At 39.0% G+C, this 16,368-nt stretch overlaps 1 non-coding gene across 1 annotated transcript; it reads left to right on the top strand.

Moving 5' to 3' along the window:
- The first annotated feature begins 9,037 nt into the window (after positions 1–9,037).
- On the top strand, positions 9,038–9,144 carry LOC118484494. The gene has a single exon (XR_004873605.1). It is a non-coding gene; the product is annotated as a small nucleolar RNA R71 (small nucleolar RNA).
- Positions 9,145–16,368: the final 7,224 nt, after the last annotated feature.

The raw sequence follows: 16,368 nt of genomic DNA, 5'->3' as shown, positions 1-16,368 counted from the left end.
ACAAACGTTTTCAAATGGTAGGATTAGCTAAGGAATGAACTGTTAGATCATGTGAATGGGTAGCCGCACACTTAAGACCATTAATCTTTGTATAAAGGCCGAGGGGCATGAGTGATAGATCTATCTGGGTATTGCGAGCCCCACCCATGGGCCGGGAATGGCCGAATGTGATGACTATGTCATTCCAGCCGGGTGGACCGGTACAAAATCCGCTAGGTTTGAGCCTACCTACACCATTGCACACATATTAATGACCTTACAAATCATTAATTGATCTGTTCATAGATGCTTTCATACCGGATTACAAGGAATACTTACAAATGTTTACAAGATTATTCGAGCTCACATACAAAACACATGAACTCGCTCAACTTTTGTTGATGTTTTCAAATTACATGTATTTCAGGAAACTAATGGATCTGGCGGCGTTAAGAAAGTTTCAAGAAGTGTTTTCAAGAAGTGATGTCATCCTATTTTGGAAGGGTTTGGTTGGGATATCTTATCTTAGATATGATATACGAATCAAAGCCTTGTTTTTCAAAGTCTTTTGTTAAAATTCCTTTTTATGGAACTTATTACTTTGCATGGTTTGTAAGCTAAACGTGAAGTGTGTTGACTGGTATTGTGTTATTTCAAAACATATGAATGGATTTACATCATGTTTTAATCATATAGTTGTTTATTATAATTGAATGCAATGATATTGATCAAGTCACACATCACACGATTCCGCAAAAGTCAGGGTGTGACAGGTTCCTCTTTTGAAGGTGACGTTACCCTCGGCTAAGTGGTTTGAGTCAGCAGGGATACAATCCCAAGTAGCCGGTTTAATGTATTAATAGTAGTTTACAAATGAGGGGGTCAAGCCATTCACACCCCCGCCATCCAATAACAATGGGTATTGAAGGAGGTCCTCGTAAGCTTGACCCAGGTCCTTGCAGGATCTATACACTGAACAAGGCAAGAACCTTACTAAACCATTCCCTTAACCCCCAACCAGGTAGCCAACATACCTCTATATAGATCGTAGAGATATGAATGGTGTAAATCTTTTACTTTATATAGACAGTAAAGTAATGCCAAGACACCGCGGACAAATGATAAAGAAAATTGACCTTCAACATAAGAAACTAGTTATTAAAGTCATTAATAAAAAACCAAGTAAAAAGTGCCGAAAGATTAAAAATCAAAAGCAATACATAGAAGACTTGTCTTCACCAAGTGATGTAAGAGACTTAGCCAAACATGGCCTTTGATTGTCAAGAACTCTTACTATCAATCTTGGATCCCGAGACTACTACACACTCTAAAGGTGGTTAATGGATGATGGTGGTGGGTGTTGGTGGTGTAGTGGTGGTGGAGCGGTGGCAAAGTAAGAGAGTAGTGATTTGTCAAAGGATGCCTTTGAAGTGAGCCAAGCACCCCTATTTATAGCCTGAACAGAAGCCCGGCCACAGCCCAGTGTCCAGCAGACACACCCCCGTGGCCATCTCTTTCTCTCCCTTCATTAATTGCATATGTCAGCATAGGGCTCCACACGGCCTGTGGTCGCTGGGCACGGCCTCGTGGGCAGAAGCGTATCTGTACTACCAAGATTTTGCAAGATTTTGCGTATCTTAGCGTTGACCACGCCACGTGCTGAGCTGGGCACACCCCCGTGGTGGGCGTAGAAGCTTCCACAGCTTTGTCCTTTCTGTAGACACCTGACCACACCCCCATGTCCGGTGGGCACGACCCGTGGTCAGTCTTTTGTTTCTTGTTTTTGTTCTTGGGGATGCTATCGAGGGTCGGACATGTCACATTTATTTCTTTTCTTTGTATTTGTTTTCTGGCGAGTATCCAGGTGAACTCGGTCACATGAAACAATGGTTAAATGATTTTTATGCTTCAAACTCAATGAAAACCATGTTTTGATTATCTCATCATTTTAACAAGTTTTTAATCACTTTTAACATCAAACAACATCATTTAAGGATCCTTTAGCCAATTTTTCAGGTTTTAACAAGTTTTTAAGAGTTTTTGTCCAATAAATGTTCAACAATCATTCAAAAATCTCTCAAAATCACCCAAAATGCTTGGTTTTCAACAAGAAATCGAGGCAAATGCTCTTATACTACTTGTAGGTCCAAATTTCATCTTGAATAATGAGTTTATTGTTATATAAGTGTAACCAAGTGCGGAATCCAACTAAACATACCAAACCGAAGCAAATATAAGATCAATACACAATAAGATGTACTCAAATGCTTCTGTATATTGATTTCGACAAAGGTTCGACACAAGATTTACAATGAATGCTCTCAGCTCTCAGTTCTTAGGGTGTTGGGTTTCCAAATGACAAGTTGTGTATACATATTATCATACACAGCATGTAAAATGTCATGTCCAACGTCCAAATGACATGCATTGTTGTTTGGACACTTGATAAGCAATATCCCGGTATCGTTTGGACAACATAAAATGATACCAACAAACCAAACGATACCATGTTTTTCCTAAACAACAACCTTATGTCACTTAAAAACCACATGTTGTTTGGGTGATGTTAGCCAAGTCAAACAACAGGAGGATGTCGTTTGACTTTGGTCAACACACACAAAATCAAACAGAAAACAACATTAAACATTTATACAAAGACCGAAACAAATACATATCAACAAAAATAAGCTACAGACATAAAATGCATCAACAGTCTGTTAACTTAATTTTTGTTTTTTCTAATAATATTTTATTTTATTTATCAATAGTTATACTATATTTTTTAATTTTTATTTTTAACCATATACTAAAATATAATATATACCTTTAACCCGTTCAAATTTTTACTAATTTGGTTTTTCTCTGACCACTTGTGTTCGCTAGCTTAAAAAACCTAAATAATTAGTTATTTTTTAATTTTTTTTCTCGACGTTCCTGTATGATTATTATTGATAAATGTTAATTTTCAACTTTGATGAATAGTAAGTTATTTTTGTACTTTTTTTTGTTTTTTCTAATAATATTTGATTGTTTTTCAACGGTAGTGTTATGTGTGGTTTTCTTCTCATATATCCTGGAAAATATTCTGACTCTAGTTCTTTTTATTGTGATCGGGATACCGGATCAGGATATTGGTAACATCCTGATACAGTATCCTGATGATAACTAGTTAGTTCACGTGCAGATTAATGAAGCAAGCCTGTAACGTTCGAGTGGACCTGTTCTCCCAAAGACTCGGGCTAGTCAGTTGAAATAGGGACGTTGAAGCCGGGAGAAGTGGTCTACAACGTTCACGAAGGGAATATTCGGTGTATCCTGGTTTTATAGGCTAGTTTGTTAATTTGTTTTACTATAAATAGGATTGATCGGATCAGATAGAACACACACAATTTTTCGAACACTCTTGCTCTCTACTAGCTGCAATCACTCACAAAACACTTACACTTGTACTCAAATTGCATTGTAACACCTAGTTGATCTGCATCATATCCTGCATTGTATCCTGATATTTGAAGTAATAAGAAGAACAAGGCAGCTGCGATTGTCAGCTCCCGAGGTTTTGTGCCAACGATCTAGATTGATCAAGGGCTTTCCTCGTACATCCCGTGTCACCCTTTACCTTTTTTGCTCATTGTTTGATAGTTGATATAGCTCGATTTCCTGAGCTATATCCTGAAAACTATTTTTGTTAACAACTTAACCAGCATATTTTTACAGATATTTCTAGCACCCTACCTCACTTAACTAATTTGATCACTTAATTACTTAGGTAATTTTTGACCAAAACAATTTGGCGCCCACCGTGGGGTAAGTAGTGCTATTTCTACTAAAAGCTTTTGCAAAATCATTACTTGGTTTTCTGTTTTCAACACTTTTTGTTACACTATTTTCAATGGCCTCAAGATCAAACATGAGCTCTTCTACCGTGTCTGCCACAACCTCTGCAACAATTGGTTCGGTGCTTCCACCACCTCCGAGGACGCAAGTGATGTGCGTGAAGTGTGTTATAATTTGGATGTATATTTTAAGCCCTTTTTACACTTTTTAGCCAAGTTTAAATTTATAAAACACGATATTTACTAACACTAAACACACATATGGGCAAGTGCACCCATCGTGGACGTAGTATAGTGTTGGTAAGATACCGTGGTCGTCCAAGGACACAAGAGCTTTTAGTACCGGTTTATCCTCAACGTCTAATCAAATCAAAATGTTAGAAAAAGATTTTTAAACTAAGAAAATAAAACTAACTAAATGCTGAAAAATAAAATAAAAATAAAAACAGATAGACAAGATGAATCACTTGGATCCTACTCGTGTATTAGTATAACCTTTGATTATTTTCGCACTTTTGCACTTGTTTAAGAGATTATCTTAGTTATTGTAGTAGGCCCCTCTTTTGAAGGCGACGTTACCCTCAACCCAGTAGTTTGAGTCAGCAAGGATACAATCCTAAAGGGTCGGATTATTGAAAGATAATGAATTAAGTTATTAATGCAAATTATGGTAGGCCCCTCTTTTGGAGGTGACGTTACCCTCGACTAAGTAGTCTGAGTCAGCAGGGATACAGTCCTAAATAGCCGGGTTATAGTATTAATAGTAGTTAACTTATGAGGGGGTCAAAGAGTTTGGACCCCCGCCATCCAATACCTTTGGGTATTGAAGGAGGTCCTACTAAATTTGACCCAGGTCCCTTGCAGGACCTCTAAATGCTGAACAAGGGCAAGACCCTTACCAAACCGTTCCCTTAACCCCCGACCAGGTAGCCAACATACCTCCATATAGACCGTGGAGATTTGAATGGTGAAAATCTTTTATTTTATATAGACAGTAAAATAATGCCAAGACACCACGGACAAACGATAAGGAAGAATCACCTTCAACATAAGCAACTAGTTATTAAAGTCATTAATACAAAACCAATTAAAAAGTGCAAAAGATTAAAAATAAAAAGTATTATACTAAACAATTGTCTTCACTAAGTGATGTAAGAGACTCAGGCAAACATGGCCTTGATTGTCAAGAACTCTTACGATCAATCTTGGATCCCGAGACGACTCACACACTCTATGATGGACAATGGATGATGGTGGTGGATGATGGTGTTGTGATGGTGGTGGGTGGTGGATGAAGTGTGAGAGAGGTGGTGTGCCAAGGGATGAGTTGCAATGAATCCAAGCACTCCCATTTATAGGCTGAATAGAGGCCTGGGCACGGCCCCGTGCCTGTCTGACACTATCTCTCCTCATTAATTGTAATTCGCAATTACAATTAATGCGCCTGCAGTACTTTGGGTACGCCCCCGTGTTCACTGGGCACGGCCCCGTGGTGAGCAATAGAAGCTTCTACAGGTTTATCTTTTCTGTTGCTTCTTGGGCACGGCCCCGTGCTCGCTGAGCACGGGGCGTGTTCAGTCTTCTACCTTCTCTGTTTTGCTTGGGAGGATGCTGTTGAGGAGTCGGGCAATCCACTTTTGTTCCTTTTCTTGTATTTATGCTAGATTTAGCTGTCTTTTTGCTTCTTTTGTTAATTTGGGCTCATTTAATCCTGAAAATACAAAAGGAAGACAAAAACACACTTTTTCCAACATTAGTACTTAAAAAGGGTTAGTTTTATGCCTTATTTGATGTAATTTATATGTTGCATTTTACACACATCAAATATCCCCAAACTTAAACTTTTGCTTGTCCTCAAGCAAAACTCTTTAATATGTGGCTTACACTCCCAAATGGAATGGGTAGAAGAGAAGGTTTTGGCTTGTCATAGAGTGTCGGGAATCCAAGATCTTTATTGGGTTTTATTTTTATTTATTTACAATCCTATTCGTCATGATTTATTAAAAACTTTTCATAAGGTAAATTATTTATTAAGGCATAACATACCTTTCTAAAATTCCATATATATATAAGTTCACATACCTCACGGGAGAAATCACTCACACTCGGCCGAATGTGTATTTTTAGTGAATCACTCGAGAGCGGCATGGAACTTATTCCTACCATAAGCTTGCCAAGCAATCAATCCTCCTCCTTTTTAACTTTATACCTTTGTAAATATCAAGAGGACTTTTTGGGGTGAAGGGTTAGGCTTGGGCTAAAGGTGGGTAGTTGGGTTAGTGGTTAGTAGAAAAGGGCGAAAGTCGTAAAAAGCGTCGGTTTTAGTAAAACATTTTGTTTTTGTGACTTTTTATTTTAAATGAAGTATTTCTTCAAACAAGATTTTGTTTGAGGAGCTTTGTTTGTTTATTTCTAACTTCATTGTAAATATATATATATATATATATATATATATGTATGTATATATTAGTCACACGAAAACCGAGCTTGTCACTAAAATAAAGGGTAAAAATAGAAGGGTTTTTGGTGGGTAAAAAAGGGTTTTGGGTTAAGAAACGAAAAGGTTTAGGCTCAAAGGGGCTAACTAGGGGGAGTATTTGGGTAGGTGAAAAGAAAAATAAAAATAATGGTTTACTTACTTGGGTTAAGTTGGTAAGGACCAGGAATGAATTGTCGTGGCAAGTTCTAGAGTCGTAAGAACCAAGCGGCTATTCACACAAGAAACGAAAAATGAGCATTTAGCGTAAAGATGTATATTTGTATGCTCAATAAAGGCTCAAAACTCACTTTTGTGGGAATGGGTTTTTATGTGATCAAGTATATATAATCGAATTTTAACTAAGCTTGTCATATCGTTTCATAATTTTCTTATGTTGGTTCTTTTTTATCACGACGCTATCGGTTGTAAACTTATAAAAATATAACCTTGTTAGTCTTAGAATTCCCAACTTAAACTTTAGACAAGTAAAAAAAATGAAAATTTTTGAAAAAAATTTGGGGTGATTAGCGGTTCAAATAGAGTTTTGTGTAAGGCTTGTTATTAGGACTTGCAAAATTCAAGGTTTTAGCATCCCCCCCCCCACACTTAAATTACACATTGTCCTCAATGTGTCCCAAAAATAAATTTTTAGGTTGATTGAATGTGTAACATGGTGTTAAAAGCAAAATTTATGTTACTGGCAGTCTGGACACGGCCCCGTGGGGACCGGCCACGGCCCCGTGTTCAGGTGCCAGTAACAATAATTAAAGAAAAGAAACAGAAGCCTGGACACGGGGGCGTGTTCGGTGAACACGGCCCGTGTCCAGTTACCTGAACTGGGCATTTGTCTGCAGGGTGTTCAGCACGGGGCCGTGTTGGCTGGGCACGACCCGTGCTGAGCTTACTGTAATAGAGAAATTGTTGTCGGATGGCCTTGTTTTTGTGCATGGGGCCATGTTTCTCGTTTCCCTTGTCATTCTTGACCACCATGAGTGTGTTTTATTCCTGCACATTAAAACTAAAATATTAAACTTAAACTAAGGATAGTTCTGCGGATTGCCTCCGTGGTGCGCCACGTTTATAAGGGTCCTTGGCTAGACCCAAGGCAAGGTTATATGTTTTCTGAGCGGGATGTTTTGCATCCCATGTTGCACCGTCGGAGAGCATCATCCAAACTTGAATCAATAACCTTCATGTAATTGACCGGGTCATCGTCCTCTATTCTGTTCCCAACCCCGAACTTTACTTCATCATCCCCATACTTTAAAGTGAGTATTCCGTCATTCATGTCTACCATTGCCTGTGCGGTGGCGAGAAATGGTCTCCCTAGTATGAGGGGGACTTCGGTGTCTTCTTCCATATCGAGTATGACAAAGTCGGCCGGTAGACGAAATTGTTGACCTTGACTAGGAGATTTTCAATAACACCTTGCGGGAATTTGACGGATCGATCAGCAAGTTGTATGCTCATTTTTGTAGGACTCATTTTTCCTAGGCCGAGTCTCTTGAACATTGATGTGGGCATGAGGTTAATGCTAGCCCCAAGGTCGGCTAGTGCATTACGAACGGGGGAGTCCCCGATCGAGCAAGGAATTGTGAAGCTTCCGGGATCAATTTTCTTTTGGGGGAGTTTGTTGAGTACAAGGGCAGAGCATTCTTCACCTAAGTTAACTAATTGCAATGTTTCAATTTTCCTTTTATGAGTGAGGAAGTCCCTCATGAACTTAGAGTATTTAGGCATTTGGGTTAGGACATCAATGAAAGGAATGTTGACATGCAATTGTTTTAGTAGACTTTCGAATTTTGCGAATTGCTCATTGGTCTTTTGACGGATTAACCTACCGGGGTACGGAACTCGAGGAGCCTTGGTAGGCTCTGGTGAGGGAGGGGAACCCTTCTCTTGTAGGGGCGGCGTTATGGTCTCCTCGGTAGGCGGCGGGCCTTCCGTAGTACCCACGGTGCGGTTCCGTAATGTGATGAGATGGACTTGCGCTTTTGGGTTTGTTTCGGTATTGCTTGGTAACGCGCCCTGTGGTCTCTCGGAGAAATTTTGTGCTAGTTGACTTATTTATTTTTCGATGTTTTGAATACTAGCTTGTTGATTTCTAAAATTTGATTCTAATTGTAGAAACCTTTCCGAGTTTTTCTTTTCAGTGTCGGAGATGAGGCGAGAGATAGTATCTTCGAGCCTTTCTCGTCCACCTTGTTGTTGAGGGAAATTTTGTGACTCATTTCTTGGTTGTTGAGAGTTCGTTCGTTGGTTTTGTTGGTTACTACTATTGCCGGGTTCTCTCCAACCAAGGTTAGGGTGATTTCGCCATCCTTGGTTGTAGGTGCCCGTTGGAGGACCCGACGGCCTAGGTCTATTATCAATGTAGTTTACCGATTCTTGTTGATCGTCTGTTTCTTTCATACAACTCCAATTTTCATGTGTCCCACCACACCCTTCACAAGCCATAACCGAGACCGTTTTTGTCATTTCCAATTTTTTTATTTTCGAAGAAAGGGCCTCGATTTGGGCTTGTAAAGAAGTGCTTTCATCAACCTTATGGGCGCCCGGGGCAATGGATTTATTGCCTCGGGGAGTGTGCCACTGAAAATTGGTTTGAGCAATTTCCTCAATTTGATTATATATTTCATGCGGGCGGCGATTACCTAAAAGTCCCCCGGAGCTAGAGTCAAGTGTTTGCCTTGTGTGCGGCAACAACCCATTATAGAAAGTGGATACTTGTTGCCATATCGCAAGGCCGTGATGTGGACACTTTCGTAATAGCTCCTTGAACCTTTCCCAAGTTTCATATAAGGATTCCCCGTCCTCTTGTGAATATGTATTAATTTCAGTCATTAATTTAGCCGTTTTAGCGGGAGGGAAATACTTATATAGAAATTTTTGGGCTAGTTCATCTCAGGTGTTTACCGATCCAGCTGGGAGGGCGTTAAACCAAGCTTTTGCTCGGTCTTTTAGTGAAAAAGGAAACATTCGGAGGCGGATGGCGTCATTTGATGCTCCATTGATCCGAAAGGTATCACATATTTCTAAGAAATTAGTAATATGTAGATGGGGATCCTCGTCCGCAAGCCCATGGAAGGTTGTGGAGTTCTGAAGCATCTGTATCAAATGCGGCCGAAGTTCGAAGTTATTGGCTTCAACATTCGGTGCATTGATAGCGGCGCCGAGATTACCTACGGTGGGTCGTAGATAATCCATGAGGGTACGTTGGTCCGCCATTGGAAGTGGGTTCCCCGAAACCTTCTCTTGGTTTTTGGCTTTAAGTCTTTTTCTGAGAAAGCGTTCGGGTTCTTCTAGAGGTTCTTTTATGTCCTTATTAGAACTGGAGCTCATACACTACGTAGGGGTGGCGTCTGGTTCCAAGTCCTGCAACAAAAACAGAAAAGAATGTTGGTCAGAAGGTTCACCACGGCCCTGTGCTCAATGAACACGGCCCGTGGTCGGAGTTACAGTGATTGTTTTCCAGATCACAGTTACTGGAGAGTTGGACACGGCCCCATGTTGCACCGAACGGCCCCGTGGTCAGCCTTCTGTAACATGGAAAACTAAAAACTGCCAGTAACAACGCGGGGCACGGCCCGTGTCCGACCAGGCACGGCCCCTGCTGAGCTCTGCAGAAGCTGAAAAACTAAGAAAATCCTAAAAAATTAAAAAGAAAATAAAAAAAATGATTAGGCTGTTGATTCCTAACTTTCTTAAAATCCTTGTGTCCCCGGCAACGGCGCCAAAAACTTGATGTGCGTGAAGTGTGTTATAATTTGGATGTATATTTTAAGCCCTTTTTACACTTTTTAGCCAAGTTTTAAATTTATAAAACACGATAATTACTAACACTAAACACACATATGGGCAAGTGCACCCATCGTGGACGTAGTATAGTGTTGGTAAGATACCGAGGTCGTCCAAGGACACAAGAGCTTTTAGTACCGGTTTATCCTCAACGTCTAATCAAATCAAAATGTTAGAAAAATATTTTTAAACTAAGAAAATAAAACTAACTAAATGCTGAAAAATAAAATAAAAATAAAAACAGATAGACAAGATGAATCACTTGGATCCCACTCGTGTATTAGTATAACCTTTGATTATTTTCGCACTTTTCCTCTTGTTTAAGAGATTATCTTAGTTATTGTAGTAGGCCCCTCTTTTGAAGGCGACGTTACCCTCAACCCAATAGTTTGAGTCAGCAAGGATACAATCCTAAAGGGTCGGATTATTGAAAGATAATGAATTAAGTTATTAATGCAAATTATGGTAGGCCCCTCTTTTGGAGGTGACGTTACCCTCGACTAAGTAGTCTGAGTCAGCAGGGATACAGTCCTAAATAGCCGGGTTATAGTATTAATAGTAGTTAACTTATGAGGGGGTCAAAGAGTTTGGACCCCCGCCATCCAATACCTTTGGGTATTGAAGGAGGTCCTACTAAATTTGACCCAGGTCCCTTGCAGGACCTCTAAACGCAGAACAAGGGCAAGACCCTTACCAAACCGTTCCCTTAACCCCCGATCAGGTAGCCAATATACCTCCATATAGACCATGGAGATATGAATGGTGAAAATCTTTTATTTTATATAGACAGTAAAATAATGCCAAGACACCACGCACAAACGATAAGGAAGAATCACCTTCAACATAAGCAACTAGTTATTAAAGTCATTAATACAAAACCAATTAAAAAGTGCAAAAGATTAAAAATAAAAAGTATTATACTAAACACTTGTCTTCACCAAGTGATGTAAGAGACTTAGGCAAACATGGCCTTGATTGTCAAGAACTCTTACGTTCAATCTTGGATCCCGAGACGACTCACACACTCTATGATGGACAATGGATGATGGTGGTGGATGATGGTGTTGTGATGGTGGTGGGTGGTGGATGAAGTGTGGGAGAGGTGGTGTGCCAAGGGATGAGTTGCAATGAATCCAAGCACTCCTATTTATAGGTTGAATAGAGGTCTGGGCACGGCCCCGTGTCCGCTGGGCACGGCCCCGTGCCTGTCTGACACTATCTCTCCTCATTAATTGTAATTCGCAATTACAATTAATGCGCCTGCAGTACTTTGGGCACGCCCCAGTGTTCACTGGGCACGGCCTCGTGGTGAGCAATAGAAGCTTCTACAGGTTTGTCTTTTCTGCTGCTTCTTGGGCACGGCCCCGTGCTCGCTGAGCACGGGGCGTGTTCAGTCTTCTGCCTTCTCTGTTTTGCTTGGGAGGATGCTGTTGAGGAGTCAGGCAATCCACTTTTGTTCCTTTTCTTGTATTTATGCTAGATTTAGCTGTCTTTTTGCTTCTTTTGTTAATTTGAGCTCATTTAATCCTGAAAATACAAAAGGAAGACAAAAACACACTTTTTCCAACATTAGTACTTAAAAAGGGTAAGTTTTATGCCTTATTTGATGTAATTTATATGTTGCGTTTTACACACATCACAAGTCTCTTCACAGCCTCAGGATCTTTCAAGAAGAACTGAAACTCATGTGGCTCAGGATGTTATCCCCACTCAGAATGTTCAACGATCTATTGTCTCAGGGGGAACTCCTATTTTAGCTTCTAATGATGAAATTCTAACTTTTTTTGGTAGTATACAGGATCAGATGAAGCAACAGTAGGAGACCAACCAGATGCTGATGAGAGAGATACAACTCTTGAAATCCAGCTCGAGCAGGCCTGCTGAGGATACCATCACTCCCTTGCAGCCCAGGGCCTTGAACTTCAGTTCGGCAGTGTATACCGAGGATAACAGGGGCAATATTGTGCCTAGTCATACTCAGAATCATACTCCTGAGATACCCTCTTCGGTCAGGGTGTCAACCGTGAGAAGCTCAGGATACGCTTCAGGATATGGCCAGAATCCTCAGGCTTGTAACATGTCTAATAATACTAATACTTATGTTACTAATGGTCTTGGATCTTTGCAGGATGCAGGTATGACATCAGCATTTTCTAGGGAGCTTCAAAAATTGAAGGACATGATATCCAGTGTACCTGGGGTGGTCCAGCCAATTCCAAAAGTGTCCCAGGATAGCCACAGGATATCCCAGTTTGCATATCCTATTTGTGATGCTGAAATCCCAAAAAGATTTCAAACCCCCAACATGAAGCTCTTTGACAGAACTACGGATCCTAAAGAGCATATTGCTCAGTATAGGGAAAGGATGGAAATTAATCCTGTTAGTGCATTTGTCTATCGCCTTCGTCAATCCGAGCCGTAGCGAGAAACAGAAGAAAACGAGTCGTTAAATTGTAATATCTAGTAAAAAGGCAAGGTGGCGTAATTGTAATAATGAGAAATCTCATTAAAAGCCAAGGACTATAAATAGGGAGGTTATGTCATAGATTAGGGACTTTTGCACATTTGAGATTTGGAGAGCTCTAGATCTAGAGAGAGAGTCTAGAGAGAGAAAGTGGTTCAAGGTGCTTGTTCTTGTTAGATTAATAGAATCACGTTTATTTTACATCGTGTGTGTTAGGTCGCGTTCGTGTACGGATTCCGCACGTCACACGTTCATTTCACAATCGTTTCGGAGTCAATACCGGTCCTACAAGTGGTATCAGAGCAGGAGCTCGATTGTACAGATCTATCACACGATTACGCACAGAAAATCATCAATTTCAGATCCGAATTCGTCCAGATTTCATCTATTTCTTCATCTTTTTCATTTTTTTCACGTTTTTCACTGAAAATCGTCAAATTGATCAGGTTTTTACGGTCGAAAATTGCTGATTTTTTGATATGTTGTGCGAAAACACCTGATCTACAACCCTACAAAGTTTCAGATCATAATTCCTAGCCGTTTGAGAGAAATCTGAGATTTTGTGTCCGATACCTAGTGACATCAGCTTAATTCCGTTTGAAAACATCTTAATTCCGTTTGAAAACATCTTAATTCCGTGTGAAAGTGCATATTCCGTTTGAAATCACATCTGATTTCACACGGAATTAGGTATTCCCTGTGAAAGGTGCATATTTCGTTTGAAGATTTCGCGTGAATGTCATTATTCCGCTTGAACAGATCGTAATTTCGTTTGAATGTGAAATGTCTATTTCCATTTGAAAGTGTCTCAGCAGTTCACGTGATACAATAGTCTGCACTGATCCATTAATTGTTAAGAAGTAATCGGTCCAATTAAAATCCAACGTATATCAAATAATAGCTTGTCGAGATGCATTAAAAAGTCAGATTCATTGTGTGGCCCAATAAAATTGTATTGAGATTTAAACTTGTCGGCTGATAATCTTGAAATTGAAAAGTCATCACGTGATCAATATTCATCGGCCCAATAGATTTAAGAACACATTGATGTTGTCGGCTACCCATTGTGAATGAATACTAAAATTGGTTAAGTAATTTGCATGTGTCAGCCCGCTATACAATACCTCGGTCTAATTATTAAACTCACGAAAATTCATTTTAAAACAGATCTCAGCTCAATCAATTTAAAGTTTAGTGGCCCAATCAAAAGTTTTAAATCAAAGTTTGTCGGGCTTTAATGTTTGCATGTGATGGATTGAATATATAGTTGTCGGCCACATTCATATTTGAGGTCCAATTAGATTGTTTTGAATTTGTAAATTGTCGGTCCAATTAATGTTGTTATCTTTGACTGTTGTCACATATTATAGATGTCGGTCATATATTGATTTAAATTGATTGCATGTGATAATTCAACAAACACTACTCGATTGGACAACACTTTTGTCGTGTAGTGTGACTCGATTGAAAAACTAACTCACACGGATTGATCAGTGAAAGGTCCAATCTCATGGTTTGACCATTCAAATGTCCAGTCTACTTGAACTTTGAACCAGGTCATTTGGAATTGTACTCAGTTTGCAAGTAGTGGGTCAGGTCGGTTGATTTTGAATCAGGTCATAGCAGTTCGCACGGTTTGACAAATTGTCTTTCAGTCCGCACAGAATATTCACCAGTTCGAGTATCAGTTTGATTCGGTTGTTTGATAGTGTTTAAACTGATTGTGTTTTTTTGTTTGTTTGAATTCAGGTTATTAAAAGGTGTTGAGATTCGTGGAAGAAAACATCATGGCTAAAATCAAAGAGAAAACCAGAGAGGAGATTCTGAGTGAGAAAACATACCAAGAAAGAAACATTGCTTAGAACAGAATGGATGAAATGCAAGAAGAGTATGAGAGTACTGTAGTCAACAAGAGATGGGACAAGAAGCGAGAATGCTATGTCAACAGAAATGGTGAACCTGTTGTTCCCAAGAAAGACATAATCTTTGAAGATGTTCTTTTGGAAATTCCTCGATCCATTGAGTACTATACAAATATTGGGAAAGGCAAAACATATGTAAAAAAATTTGAAAAACACCTTAGAGATGTTATGATTTCAAGTTTGAGGAAGAGGGATGAAGAAAGAATGAAGAAGAGTGTTGATGAGATGGTGAACGATTTGAAGAAAGTCGCTGAGGAAGTTAAAGTTGAAGAAGTGAAACTTGTTGAAAATGAGAAGATTGCTGAGGAAGAGAAGGTAGAAGAAAAAGTTGTTGAAAAAGAAGCTGTTACTGAAGAACAGCATGTAGAAGAAGCTGAGGAGAATCTAGAAAGTTTGGAAGAAGTAAAGAGTGATGATGGTGCTAGTGATGAGAAAAAGACAGATGCTGATCAAACAGAAGTTGCAGCAAACACTGAGGTGTCAATCACTGAGGTAAATTCTGATTCTGAAGTCTTAAATGAAACTGTTGAATAGTGCAAGAAATGCATGGAAAGGTGCAGTGCTTGTACTGAAAAAGACGAAAAATTCAGAACAAGAGATCTTGAATTCACCAAAATAGAAGAAGTTTTCAAAATTAAATATAAAGAAATGCTTGAAAGGAAAAGGTTTTGAAAGAAAATGATGAAAAGCTTTCAGAAAAATGTAAAAATTTAGAAAAAGAAAATGAAAGTTTGAAAGAAAAAGTTTTAAAAATCACGGAAGAATGTTCACAAAAGGAAAATGTTTGTCAAGAAATGTAAAAAGAATATGATTCAATAAAATTGGCTTATCATATTACAAAAAAGTCTTATGAAAAAGTGAAAAGTGAAATGAAATTTGTTCAATCAAGATTGAATTACTGTTCTGAAACATCTAATGAGCTTAAGCGACAGTATGAAATAAAACAACAAGTTGTAAATTCTTACATTGAGGATGTTGCTAAGCTTAAACGTCAGATTGCTGATTTAGAACAGGATAACAACAAGTTAAAAAGTTATCATGCGTCATCATATGTGCTTGAACGTATTTTCAATATAAAACCGGGAGATGGTGATTCTGAGCAAAACAAGAAAGGTATTGGCTCAGAGTATCATCAAGTTCCTCCACCGGAAAAGTTTGCATTTTATGATGATGAAAAGGTCAAAAAAGCTTTCAACATGGTAGATCAATTGCTAGATAACATTGACGTAACCTATTCCAAATCTGATGATTCTAGTGATTCAGAGGTGGTAGGTAAGGTCGTTGAAAGTGTGTTGAAAGAGGAGTCGGTTGATACAGGTAAAGCTGAATGATGATTCAAAAGGATTGGTTTATACCATGATTGGATCGGACAAATTATTCTTAGATATTGTATTCCCGATTCAGAATGTGATTTCAGAAAAGATTGACAAAGTTTTCAAGATGGTTAAGATTGAAAAGTCTCAGATTTCAAAATTTGCTAGAAAAGGTCATAAAACTTTTTATAACAAACCTGGTTTCAAGAAGAAAAACATGAAGGCTGGTTTGGGTTATAAGAAGAAACAAAGTCGAAATAAAAATGAAACGCCAAATTGTCAGAAAAAGATGAATTTTGTTCATGGAACAAGTTCAGAAGAAGAGAAAGAACTCCAATTTAGACGACAGTCTAATGAAGAGTTCTATGCTCAAAAGAAAAAGCAACAACCACAGGTCAAAGATGTGTCCAGGAGAACATGTTTTAAATATGATCAAACAGGACATCTTGCACGCAAGTGTCCAAATCTAAAACCTGTTGATGTTGAGTCGAAAAAGAAATTTGATAATGTTGAAAGACAGAATTCTGAGAATGTGAGACAAAGGTCAACCAGATTTGATTCAAAACAAACTTGGAGG

Source organism: Helianthus annuus, chromosome 11 (assembly GCF_002127325.2).
Source record: "Helianthus annuus cultivar XRQ/B chromosome 11, HanXRQr2.0-SUNRISE, whole genome shotgun sequence".
In the NCBI taxonomy this organism is placed as follows: domain Eukaryota; kingdom Viridiplantae; phylum Streptophyta; class Magnoliopsida; order Asterales; family Asteraceae; genus Helianthus; species Helianthus annuus.
Note: the sequence above shows the minus strand (reverse complement) of the source record. Positions and strands in the feature narration are given on the sequence as shown.